The sequence below is a fragment of the Eriocheir sinensis genome, unplaced genomic scaffold (genome assembly GCF_024679095.1).
Source record: "Eriocheir sinensis breed Jianghai 21 unplaced genomic scaffold, ASM2467909v1 Scaffold1407, whole genome shotgun sequence".
Taxonomy (NCBI): Eukaryota; Metazoa; Arthropoda; class Malacostraca; order Decapoda; family Varunidae; genus Eriocheir; species Eriocheir sinensis.
The window spans coordinates 13,044-24,655 of record NW_026110748.1 but is presented as its reverse complement, the minus strand read 5'-3'; the positions used below and the strand labels follow the sequence as shown (position 1 = coordinate 24,655).

The window sequence follows — 11,612 nt, the reverse complement described above, 5'->3', positions numbered from 1 at the left end:
GGGCCTTGAGAAACATTTGTTGCAGGAGCCGAAAGCGTCTGAGAATACGGAGTCACTACGGCCCTTGACTTGTTGAATGAGGAGGTTGGCGTGCAGTCAGTGTTAGCTTGGAGTTGGAAGGAGGGGAAGCACAGGGTTATCACATATAACTCTGTAAGGGAGATGGACAGGTCGGGGCTTCTGGATTAATGCTGTGTACGTTGACTTTTAAATACTGTTTGCACACCCTCGTCCGGGAGAGTCCGACAGGGGAGGGACACACACTAACCACACCCACAGCACACACTCATAATGACACACGGCAGAGTCAACAGTCGTGCCTTACGATGACACAAAGGCTTGAATTTGTACACGCGTATAGTGGTAGTACCTGTGAGACTATACAGAGAGAGCGAGAGAGAGAGAGAGAGAGAGAGAGAGAGAGATGCATAACTAGTGACAAACTGACTCTTATTACAAATTATATTTTCATGCTTTTCAGATGTGTATTTTGTATTTGTATATTTATATGTGTATGTGGAACAATGGACATTTAATTTTGTACCACACACAGGCTCTTCAAATACTCTCTCTCTCTCTCTCTCTCTCTCTCTCTCTCTCTCTCTCATCTATTTCTCGTAATACAATAATAAATCTTAGCCGTAATGAGAAGCTGCGTGTCTGTTTATCTGTTTGTTTGAATGTGATGAACATTTTTTTCATATAATCACTTACTGCATAGAAGTCTCAGTAATTACAAACTGATAAGGCCATGTGTTTATGTATTTATATATAGAATGCTCAGATTATCACCTGCTTCTTATGAACTCTCTTTGTGTCTCCGCGGTGCAGTGGTTAGCATGCATCCCTAAGTACGAATCTGGGAGCCTGGGTTCGAATCCCAACACAGGCACAAAGGTCAATGCAACATAGGTGAGCACCAATGCCACGCACAGCTATAGCGGATCTCCCTATAACTTTACTCACTTCATCATGTGAACGTTTCAGTAATCACGAACTAATGAAGGAGTCCCGTGTGCCGACGGTTCCTGCGCGTGCCGCCGCGGCCTAGGAGGCGGGTGGTCCAAGTCACCCCGCGCGGCCCCATGTCCCGCTGGAGCATTGCGAGGAACGTGACCAACCGGCCTCCCACTTACGGGTTCGCTTCCATTACAGTGCACAATGCCGCGGACTCCCACTCCTATGATGCCTCCGTGCAGAGGTGGGCTTATGCGCTGTTTGAGATTTCTTATTTATGCCCATTTTAAATTACTGGGGTCTGGAAAAGGTTAAGATAAGGTAGAATAATGAAAGTCTATTTTGGAAGAAGTCGTCCTTGGGAATAATCTGCTACGAAGATATTTCAGAGAGTGGCTGAAGATGATAAAGAAAATAATAAGTAGCACTACCCCACTTTCATTACTGCATAAGGGCTGGAAAGGTTAAAGTAAGGTCACGGGTATTTATTTTGGAGGAAGTCTTGTGTTTAGGGAAGGATCTAATACGAAGATATTTCAGAGAGTGGCTGAGAGAGGAAAAAAAAGAAAGAAAAAGTACCCCAATATGACAGTGGTTCATTATTTGCTTTAGGAAGTTGACAAAAAAGTAATGAAACGAATATAAAGTTGATTATTCTCGAAGAAGTCACCGAATAAAGGCGTTAAGACAGACACGAGAAAGACAACCTCACTCAAACCTAACCCGGCAGCCTTTTCCTGGGTACACATTCTGAAACACTTCGAGGCTCTTTGGTCCATGTTCTTAAACGTTTCGGGTTCCCTTTACGTCTATTTGCCAAGGCCACAGAGAAGATTAACTGAGTTTTCATGGGTGGTTTTCCCGTTCAAGATGCAGAGGTTGTGTAAAACTATCACCAGCATCACAAAACAGTCTCTGGAATTCCTAGCAACTTCTATGAATCTTTTTGAAAAGGCGAAATGAGGTATCGATACGTTTAGGAATATGGGCTTTTACACCCATATTTGATAAGAACATTAGAACGTAAGGAAACAGCAAGAGGTCGGTAGGCAGCTCTTGAAAACCTAACTTTAATAACCAAACATAACATCACTATCAATGAAGTTATCTAATCAATATTTTAATGCGTTTATCGTATTGGCGTTTACAATATGACTTCTCAGCCTGTTCCACTCATCCAACACTCATGGCTTTTGTAGAGGTTAGTGGTATTTCTACGGTAGTTTTATAAGCCTGGTGATAGTTTAACAAGGCTTCTGAACCATGAACGTGGAAAGAACTCATGAGAACCCGACTAATCTCCTTTGTGGCCCTGGAACAAAAGTTATTGTGGGAGCCGAAACCATCTGAGAATACGGCCTTGGACACTTCGGGGCTTACACACTCACGTCAAATAAGGCTTTCGTATTTCCAAGGGTAGTTTTATGAGCCTGGTGATAGTTTGACAAGACTTTTGCGCCATGAGCGTGAAAAGCACTCATGAGAACACGACTAATCTCCTTTGTGAACTTTGGAAATAGTTGTTGCGAGGACCGAAAGCATCTGAGAATCCAGGCCTACGTAGAGGTTGTGTTAGTATTTCCAGGGGTAGTTTTAGGAGCGCAGTAATAGTTTGACAAGGCTTCTGCACCATGAACGCAAATAAACACTCATGAGAACAGGCCCAATCTCCTTTCTGGCCTTGGAGAATAGTTACTGTGACAGCCGGAAGCGTCTGAGAATACGGACCTAATAGCTACACGAACAAGCTCGCCCCCAGAACCTACGTATACAGTTTGTCGGCCCAAGCTTAAGAGTCAAATTAACCCGCGACTCTTGAGCACCTCGGCAACGAACGTGTTTCATTAACAGGCGCAGCAATGACGGGTGCCGCAGTATTTCCGTGGATGGCTGTTATTGCCGCGCCCTGTGCCCATTACACACATAGCCAGGAATTTAAAACCTAATCAGAAGACACGCAAAATTTCCTTCATAATGGCCAGCTAAAGGAAAGGGAGCTTGGGAGACACAGACAGGGTGACGTGGAGATCGGCCTGTGGAATAAGACGACGTGGGAAAGAAGGAAAGGAGTTTAGTTATAATAGAGACAAAGTTCTATTATATCCTTCCACACATATGGCAGGGAGGAAGTTGATAGCTGTCGCAAGTACCGAAAGAAGCCAACTCAATGAATACGACATAACACAGACTTGGGAAGGTCATATGGTGCGTAGAACTGATAACAATTGGGCAAGAAAAATAACACAATGGCAACCCAGGAAAACTTTACCTTTATGCTGATTAGATATTACGGGATGGGGGTTTAAGTGCTCCTTATGTACCTCTCTTCGCCTTCCTCCATGATCCAGCCTCTTCCTCCAACTCTAAGCTTCCTCTTGCCTCCACACGGAAGCATAAAGTAAGAATGTAATCTGCCTTTATTGTGATAAGGTATTACGGAATGGTGGTTTAAGTGCTCCTCCTCCCTTCTCTTCGCCTTCCTCCATGATCCAGCCTCTTCCTCCAACTCTAAGCTTCCTCTTGCCTCCTGTACACACGGAAGCATAAAGTAAGAATATAATCCGCCTTTATTGTGATTAGGTATTACGGAATGGTGGTTTATGTGCTCCTCCTCCCTTCTCTTCGCCTTCCTCCATGATCCAGCCTTTTCCTCCAACTCTAAGCTTCCTCTTGCTTCTTGTACACACGGAAGCATAGAGTAAGAATATAATCCGCCTTTATTCTGATTAGGTATTACGGAATGGTGGTTTAAGTGCCTTCTCTACCTCCTCTTCGCCTTACTTCATGATCCAGCCTCTTCCTCCAACCCTAAGCTTCCTCTTGCCTCCACACGAAAGCATAAGTAAGAATATAATCTACCTTTAATCTGATTAGGTATTACGGAATGGTGGTTTAAGTGCCTTATTTCATGATCCAGCCTCTTCCGCCAAATGTCATCTCTGTCTTGCTACCTGTACACGATGAGAACAGATGTTGTCTTTATTTTCATCTGCTATTAGGCTATATACATGCGGACTGATGGTTTAAGTGCCTCTTCTACTTCCTCTTCGCCTCTGCCTCCGACTGTCTGTTCCCTTTTGCCACATACCAACAGGAGAGAATATGGTGCGAACTAATTTTGCTCTTATTCTGCTTCGCTATTATCATATACTTGCTTAAAACACGCTCTGTATACTCTATCGTAGGACGTTATGCATCCTTATAGTGTATTCAACCTATGTCTGTTCCCGTACTCCATGATGCTCGCCTCCTAACTCCCAGCATAAAGGTAGGTAGGTAAGTAGAGAGATAAGCGGGTAGATAAGTAGAGAGATAGGTGGGTAGGTAAGTAGTTAGGTAGGTAGTAGTATGTAGGTAGGTGGTAGGGGCAGACCGACCCCATGAATAACACGTCTAAGGCAGAAAGGGTGAGAAGGGAGCGCGCTGAAGCGAGTATAGGTAGGTAGGTGGGTAGGTAGGTAGGTAGGAAGGTAGGTAGGTTGGTGGTAGGGGCAGGCTGACTCCATGAATAACACGTCTAAGGCAGAAAGGGTGAGAAGGGAACGTGCTGAAGCGAGTATAGGTAGGTAGGTGGGTAGGTAGGTGGGTAGGTAGGTAGGTAGGAAGGTGGGTAGGTAGGTGGTAGGGAACATACTGACTCCATGAACAACACGTCTAAGGCAGAAAGGGTGAGAAGGGAGCGTGCTGAAGCGAGTATGTCCGCGGGACAGACTGGAGCAAGGCGTCAACTCGAGCTAACGAGATTCACACTTCCCTGGGCCACTTACCCGGCAGCGAGGAGTGGGCGGCCTCAGGTAATGGGACTGCCCGGGCTCTCTCTCTCTCTCTCTCTCTCTCTCTCTCTCTCTCTCTCTCTCTCTCTCTCTCTCTCTCTCTCTCTCTCTCTCTCCGTTCCTTTAGTGCTGAAGCAGACTCGTGGGTGTCCGTTAATGTAGTTTTGTATCGTGTGCTTCGGTCTGCGCCTCGCCTCCCATTCTGCCAACAGTTAGATATTCTTGTACGTTAGAACACATACACGTACATGAGTCTACCATATTCATTTAATCACCCATTTTCCCATTCACTCATTCATTCATTCATTCATTTTTCCTTCAGCCAGTTTAAAGCACAGACAGTTTGAAGCACAACAAAATATTTTGTATCAGCATCAGTTTGAATTTCGCGCGGCTCTTTCGGTATGAGCATGGCGCCTGTGATGAAGTTGGCGAGACTCTCCTGTTGTATGGCACTGGTGCTGCCCTCATTTACAAGACAGGACATCAGTGGACTTGGAGATGCACTGCTTGTTACAATTGCTGTACGGGATGGCGGCTTTATTCTTGTCTCTATTTTTTCTGTCGCATTCAAGTTTCAAATAATCTTATCTCCCGTTAGTCTCATCAAAAGTTCGTTCACACCTTTCTAGATACTGTAATGTTTTGTGTCGCAGCTTTTACTGATACTACGGATCGTACTCTAAAACATTTCGGTACTCAGGTCCATGTTTTGAAGGTATCGGGCTCTCATAACGACTATTATCCAAGGTCCCAGAGAAGATTAACTGGGTTTCCATAGGTCATATCCCCGTTCAAGGTGCAGAAGACCGGTAAAACTATCAATGGGATAAAAAAGCGGTCCATAAAACTCCAGCAACTTCTACGAGAGGCTTTTCAAACAGGAGAACAGAGGAGCTGATACGTCTGAGAATACGGGCTATTTTTTAGACACCCACGTTTGGTTAGACTTTCGTGGAGGCTGTGCTATATAGTATTTCCATGGGTAGTTTTGTCCATATAGTGATCGTTTGACATGGCTTAGTTGCACCACGCCTCTGACACTCCTCTTTCGATATAGAACTTGAAATAGCGATAGGAAATAAAATGAAAGGACGTCCGTTTGTGGGGGAGGTTTCCATTGTAAAGGACGAAGTAGTAAAAAGACTCGCTGCAATATAGATCAGCGAGAGTAGCAAGTCATGTACCGAGGCAGTGCAGGAGAGAGGAGAGTCTTGCAGCCATCAATATTATAACACTTTGGCGGTAAAACAACACCAGAGAGCAGAGAGAAGTACAACACGGGAAAGGTTTGTGAGAGGCAGAGGGTAACGGGAGGGATTCTGAGGGCATATTCATAAACATTTAGACGCCCAACCATAGATATTTGACACGGTTTTCGTAAGAGTTTTGGGCATTTCCAGGGGTAGTTTGATGTTCCGGGTGGTAGTTTAGACGAGATTTATATTTCAAATGCCCATATTCTCTCTCTCTCTCTCTCTCTCTCTCTCTCTCTCTCTCTCTCTCTCTCTCTCTCTCTCTCTCTCTCTCTCTCTCTCTCCCTCAGACCACTACCACCATAACGAGAATAATTAACTATATATTCATTTCATTACTTTTTTGTTAACTTCCTAAAGCAAATAATGAACCAGTATTGCCCTAAGTCATATCGGGGTACTTATTTTTCCTCTCTCAGCCAATCTCTGAAATATCTTCGTATTAGATCCTTCCCTAAAGACGAAACTTCCTCCAAAATATATACCCGTGACCATACTTTAACCTTTCCAGCCCTTATACAGTAATGAAAGTAGGGTAGTGCTACTTATTATTTTTCTTTACCTGCTTCAGCTACTCAGAAATATCTTGGTAGCAGACCGACCGTCTTGGAGATCGGCCCAACATTCTAGACCTCTTCCTTACCTCAAACCCTTCTGCTTATTCTGTCAAACTGTTCTCTCCGTTGGGCTCCTCCGATCACAATCTTATTTCTGCATCCTGTCCTATCGCTCCTGTACACCCTCTGGACCCACCGAAGAGGCGATGCTTCTGGCATTTTGCTTCAGCTCGGTGGGACGACCTGAGGATGTACTTTTCCGATTTCCCGTGGAATGATTATTGCTTCCAGGATAGAGACCCCTCTGTGTGTGCTCAGCGCATCACAGGGGTGATTGTCTCTGGAATGGAGGCATACATTCCTCGTTCTTTCTCTACTCCTCACGCTAAAAAGTCTTGGTTTAATCACGCTTGTTCTCGTGCTGTCAATGATAGAGAGGTAGCTTACAAAAGGTACCAGAGCCTTCAAACTAATGCTAATTATGAACTTTACATTTCTGCCCGAAATTGTTTCCAAATCTATTCTCCGACTAACCAAAAATTCTTTCATTAATAGAAAATGTCAAAACCTTGCTTTCTCTAACTCTTCCCGTGACTTCTGGCATCTAGCCAAAAGCATCTCCTCTAACTTCACTTCTTCATCTTTCCCTCCACTCCTCAGTCCTGACGGCAACACTGCCGTCTCATCTATCTCTAGGGCTGAACTCTTCTCTCAAACTTTTTCTAAAAACTCCACTCTGGACGATTCTGGGCATATTCCTCCTACTCATCCCCCCTCTGACTCCTTTATGCCTGTTATAAAGATTCTTCAAAATGATGTTTTCTACGCCCTCTCTGGCCTCAATCCTCAGAAGGCTTATGGACCTGATGGAGTGCCTCCTATTGTCCTTAAAAACTGTGCCTCCGTGCTGTCACCCTGCCTGGTCAAACTCTTTCGCCTCTGCCTGTCAACATCTACCTTTCCTTCTTGCTGGAAGTATGCCTTCATACAGCCTGTGCCTAAGAAGGGTGACCGCTCCAATCCCTCAAACTACCGTCCTATAGCTTTACTTTCTTGTCTATCTAAAGCTTTTGAATCAATCCTTAACCGGAAGATTCAAAAGCACCTTTCCACTTCTGACCTTCTATCTGATCGCCAGTATGGGTTCCGCAAGGGGCGTTCTACTGGTGATCTCCTAGCCTTCTTAACTGACTCTTGGTCATCCTCTCTTAGCCGTTTCGGTGAAACTTTTGCTATTGCGCTGGACATATCAAAAGCTTTTGATAGGGTCTGGCACAAATCTTTGCCTTCTAAACTACCCTCCTACGGTTTCTATCCTTCTCTCTGTACCTTTATCTCCAGTTTCCTTTCTGACCGTTCTATTTCTACCGTGGTAGACGGTCACTGTTCTTCCCCTAAATCTATTAACAGTGGTGTCCCACAGGGTTCTGTCCTATCTCCCACTCTTTTTCTGTTGTTCATTGATGATCTTCTTTCCAAAACGAACTGTCCTATCCATTCCTACGCCGATGATTCCACTCTGCATTACTCAACTTCTTTTAATAGAAGACCCACCCTTCAGGAACTTAACGACTCAAGGCTGGAGGCTGCAGAACGCTTAGCCTCAGTCCTTACTATTATTTCCGATTGGGGCAAGAAGAACCTGGTGTCCTTCAAAGCCTCAAAAACACAGTTTCTCCACCTATCCACTCGACACAATCTTCCAAACAACTATCCCCTATTCTTTGACAACACCCAGCTATCACCTTCCTCAACACTAAACATCCTCGGTCTATCCTTAACTCAAAATCTCAACTGGAAACTTCATATTTCATCTCTTACTAAATCAGCTTCCTCGAGGCTGGGCGTTCTGTACCGTCTCCGCCAGTTCTTCTCCCCTGCACAGTTGCTGTCCATATACAGGGGCCTTGTCCGCCCTCGTATGGAGTATGCATCTCATGTGTGGGGGGGCTCCACTCACACAGCTCTTCTGGACAGAGTGGAGGCTAAGGCTCATCGTCTCATCAGCTCTCCTCCTCATACTGATAGTCTTCTACCTCTTAAACTCCGCCGCAATGTTGCCTCTCTTTCTATCTTCTATCGATATTTCCACGCTGACTGCTCTTCTGAACTTGCTAACTGCATGCCTCCCCCCCTCCCACGGCCCCGCTGCACTCGACTTTCTACTCATGCTCATCCCTATACTGTCCAAACCCCTTATGCAAGAGTTAACCAGCATCTTCACTCTTTCATCCCTGACGCTGGTAAACTCTGGAACAATCTTCCTTCATCTGTATTTCCTCCTGCCTACGACTTGAACTCTTTCAAGAGGAGGGTATCAGGACACCTCTCCTCCCGTATATGATCTTCCTTTCGGCCACCTCATTTGTTTCTTTTTTAGGAGCAGCGAGTAGCGGTCTTTTTTTTTTATTATTGTTTTCTTTTTTTGTGTGCCCTTGAGCTGCCTCCTTTGTTGTAAAAAAAAAAAAAAAAAAAAGGAAAAGCCTTCTTCCAAAATAGGCTCCCATTATTCTACCTTACCTTAACCTTTCCAGACCCCAGTAATGAAAATGGGCATAAATAAGAAATCTCAAACAGCGCATTAGCCCACCTCTGCACGGAAGCCAATTTCCGGGGCATCATAAGAGTGGGAGTCCGCGGCATTGTGCACTGTAATGGAAGTGAACCTTTAAGTGGGAGGCCGGGTGGTCACGTTCCTTGCTTTGCTCCGGCGGGACCTGGGGCCGCGCGGGGCGACTTGGGCCACCTGGGGGCGGATTCTGAAACGAAGTTACGGCGCCGTATCTGCTTAAGGCGCCGTAAGTCCGGCCGTAGCGTTTCCGCTGGTATACTCAAAACACTGGCGCGGCCATTTTGAGGAGAGTTACGGCGCCGCATGTTAAGGCGGGTGTGGGCCGCCCTAAGTGAGCTACGGCCTCCTCTCCCTGCACGCCTTCGCTGCTACAAGTGGAACATATACAGCCTTCATACAGGTATGAAATGCATATAAACGATGTTTTACGTAGTTATACTAGTTATACAGTTGTAAGAAGTGAATGAACTACCAGTAAGATGTTTAGTAATACAGTAACTAGGAAGTTTGGTGAAAACTTGTAAGGGGGCTTCCCACTGCCTCTTACAATAATGCCATTTTTTTATGTGGAGATGTAAGGAACTAGTAGATAGGTATGTTGCCATGTTCCTATGCACTAATACCTTATGGACAGCATCACAATTGAAGATTGGGTAAATATGCAGTTTATGCGCACCACACCATTTTCCTCATATTTCCCTTCCTAAAGCCTACAAGTTTGGGGGGGAAATGTTTTTTTTTTTTTTGGGGGGGGGGAAAGCCATATGAGTGACAGCAACCTATCAGGTGGGGCTTTGCCACACCTCGATCCCCCAACCTATCGGAGGGCTGCGCGCCCCTCAATCCCTCCCTAATTAGTCGTTTAATAAAATATATCTGTAATTGTTACTCCTGTCGAAAGAAATGCAAGTGTTTATGCTATCCATTATCAGGTGGTTTTATTTCACCTTTCCAGTGGTGCGCTGACCGGTGACTGCTTCTGTGTCTACCCCACAGCCATGGAACTTCTGGCAGCTCTTTGAACGAAATCTGAGGCGTGAGAGGAGATACAGAGATCCACTTGACCCTCTTCAAGTGAGCGACGAGCACCTTCTGAGGCACTATAGGATGCCTCGGCATGAGATTCTCAGACTCTGCGACGAGCTGTCTCCACTGTTATCTCGGGCAACAAAACGGGCTCATGCTATACCCACTCACACGCAGGTGCTTGTAACTCTGCGTTTTCTTGCAAGTGGCACTTTTCAAAATGTTATCGCTGATACCACAGGATTCACTCAACCAAGTGTGAATCGAATAATTTCTAGTGTGACCAACATCCTATATGAGAAGGCTAAAATGGAAATTAAAATGCCAACCAATATCTATGATGTGAATAGAACAGCAGCCGCATTTAGTTTCATAGGTGGTCTCCCCAGAGTAATTGGTGCCATAGATTGCACGCACATACCTATTAAGGCACCTATTGAAAATGAACATATTTATGTAAATAGAAAGAGTTTCCATTCTCTGAATGTGCAAGTCATTTGCAATGCTGAGATGCTGATTACCAGCTTCTGTGTCAAGTATCCTGGTGACACAAACGATGGCTTCATTTGGAGGAATTGCCCTTTAAGAGACAGATTTGAGGCTGGGACCTTCAGAGATTTTCATCTGTTAGGAGACAGTGGATATCCTCTTGAACCATACCTGCTGACACCCTTCCATGACCCCATGACTGAAGGTGAGCGGCAGTACAACAGGAGCCACAAAACTACAAGGGTCATCATTGAACAAACCTTTGGTGTCCTGAAGTCTCGCTTTCGCTGCCTTCACCGTTCAGGTGGATCGCTGCAGTACGACCCCAAGAAGTGTGCTAAAATAGCTGCTACGTGCATGTGGCTCCACAATAGGTGCATAAGAAGATGAATTCCAATGATCGCACCAGTTGGGAATGATGATGGTATGAATAATGACAATGACATCATACATGGTGATCACAACCCCACAGGGCAAGATGTGAGGAGGGAAATTGTTGAGGGCTTTTCCACCTAAATGTAGACAGTTCAGTGACTAAGTGATATAAGTTAATTACTGCTTAGGCTAATCTTTTTTCCTTTCATGGGACTTACTCATAGGTATATCTTTAAGTTACAATTATGGTGCATATAGTAGTTGAAATAAATATCTCATTTGAAGAGGTAATTCTATTTGTACTTTTATGTTACATAGCAGGTGACATAAATATGATCTCATTTAATAACAGATCCTGAACACTGTTTTGATATTTTGTTACATTGTAATGCTAAATATACAGATTTTTAAAAATATTTATTTCTCTCTTCCCTCAAAATAATTACCCGTAGAGTAACAAGAAAATAAACTTTCAACTATAGCATTTGAACTAGAAGCTTTTATATATATCACATTCATTTGCATCATAAATATATTTACTCTTATCACAGTAGAGCAGCGCCTCTGTGGTGCAGTGGGACGGAGATGAGTCCTGCAGCCATGCTGT

The 11,612-nt window shown here is 44.5% G+C and overlaps 1 pseudogene; it reads left to right on the top strand.

Moving 5' to 3' along the window:
• The first annotated feature begins 1,085 nt into the window (after positions 1–1,085).
• On the top strand, positions 1,086–11,110 carry LOC126990003 (putative nuclease HARBI1; annotated as a pseudogene).
• Positions 11,111–11,612: the final 502 nt, after the last annotated feature.